This window comes from Eumetopias jubatus, unplaced genomic scaffold (genome assembly GCF_037043125.1).
Source record: "Eumetopias jubatus isolate StellerSeaLion01/CBP00866 unplaced genomic scaffold, mEumJub1_p1.0 scaffold_72, whole genome shotgun sequence".
NCBI classification, from domain to species: Eukaryota; Metazoa; Chordata; class Mammalia; order Carnivora; family Otariidae; genus Eumetopias; species Eumetopias jubatus.
Genome location: NW_028274878.1, coordinates 581898 through 584042, shown reverse-complemented (window position 1 = coordinate 584042; position 2145 = coordinate 581898).

Below are 2145 nucleotides of genomic sequence, written 5' to 3'. Positions count from 1 at the left end.
TGGTTGACCCATTCATTCTTTAGTAGGATGCTCTTTAGCCTCCATGTATTTGAGTTCTTTCCGATGTTCTTCTTGTGATTGAGTTCTAGTTTCAAAGCACTGTGGTCTGAAAATATGCAGGGAATGATCCCAATCTTTTGGTACCATTTGAGACCTGATTTGTGACCTAGGATGTGATCAATTCTGGAGAATGTTCCATGGGCACTAGAGAAGAATGTGTATTCCGTTGCTTTGGGATGGAATGTTCTGAATATGTCTGTGAAGTCCTTTTGGTCCAGTGGGTCATTTAAAGTCTTCCTTTCCTTGTTGATCTTTTGCTGAGATGATCTGTCCATTTCAGTCAGGGGGATGTTAATGTCCCCCACTATTATTGTATTGTTGTCAATGTGTTTCTTTGCTTTTCTTATTAATTGACTTATATATTTGGCTGCTCCCATGTTAGGGGCATTATATTTACAATCGTTAGACCTTCTTGTTGGACAGACACTTTACGTAGGATATAGTGTCCTTCTTCATCTCTTATTACAGTCTTTGTTTTAAAATCTAATTTGTCTGATATAAGGCTTGCCATCCCAGCTTTCTTTTGGTGTCTATTAGCATGGTAAATGGTTTTCCACCCCCTCACTTTCAATCTGGGGTGTCTTTGGGTCTAAAATGAGTCTCTTACAGACAGTATATTGATGGGTCTTGTTTTTTATTCCAATCTGATAGCCTGTGTCTTTTGATTGGGGCATTTAGCCCATTTACATTCAGGGTAACTATTGAAAGATAGGAATTTAGTGCCATTGTATTGCCTGTAAGGTGACTGTGACTGTATATTGTCTGTGTTCCTTTCTGATCTATGCTGCTTTTAGGTTCTCTCTTTGCTTAGAGGACCCCTTTCAATATTTCTTGTAGGGCTGGTATTGTGTTTGCAGATTCCTTTAGTTTTTGTTTGTCCTGGAAGCTTTTTATCTCTCCTTCTATTTTCCATGACAGCCTCACTGGATATAGTATTCTTGGCTGCATATTTTTCTCTTTTAGTGCTCTGAAGATATCATGCCAGTCCTTTCTGGCCTGCCAGGTCTCTGTGGATAGGTCTGTTGCCAATCTAATATTTCTACCATTCTAGGTTATATATCTCTTCTCTAGAGCTGCTTTCAGGATTTTCTCTTTGTCTCTGAGACTCCTAAGTTTGACTCTTAGATGTCGGGGTGTTGACCTATTTTTATGGATTTTGAGAGGGGTTCTCTGTGCCTCCTGGATTTTGACACCTGTTTCCTTCCTCTCATTAGGGAAGTTCTCTTCTATTATTTGCTCCAATATACCTTCTGCCCCTCTCTCTCTTTCTTCTTCTTCTGGGATCCCAATTATTCTAATGTTGTTTCTCTTATCATATCGCTTATCTCTCGAATTATGCCCTCGTGATCCTGCAGTTGTTTCTCTCCCTTTTTCTCAGCCTGTTTATTTTTCATCATTTGGTCTTCTATATCACTGATTCTCTTCTCTCCCTCATTTGTCCTAGCAGTCAGAGCCCCCATTTTTAATTGTACATCATCAATAGCCTTTTTGATATCGACTTGGTTAGATTTTAGTTCTTTTATTTCTCCAGAAAGGGTTTCTCTAATAACTTCCACGCTTTTTTCAAGCCCAGCTAGTATCTTTAAAGTCATGATTCTGAACTCTAGGTCCGACATCGTACTAATGTCCGTATTGAGTAGGTCCCTGGCTGACGGTACTACTTCTTGTTCTTTTTGCTGAGGTGATTTCTTTCGTCTTGTCATTTTGTCCAGAGGAGAATCGATGAATGAAAGAACAAAATGTTAACAGGTTAACAACGTCCCCAGGAAATATACTGTGTACAAATAAGAAAAGACCTGAAACCAGGGGAAACGAAAGGGAAAGAAAGAAAAAAGAGAGAGAGAAAAAACAAAACAAAACAAAAGGATAAAAACAAAAACAGAACAATACAAAAATGCAGAATGTGATCAAATATGATCAGGCTAGTGCATAGACGAGTGCCAAACACTAGATTTTGGGCGTATTTTGGTCTGTTAGAAGAAAGTGCCTCCTAAAATTTTGAAGGAAGAAAGACATATATGTACAAAATAAGTGTTGATACAATGAAGGGATGGAAGATGAATGTAAAGAAGAAAATTATAAAAG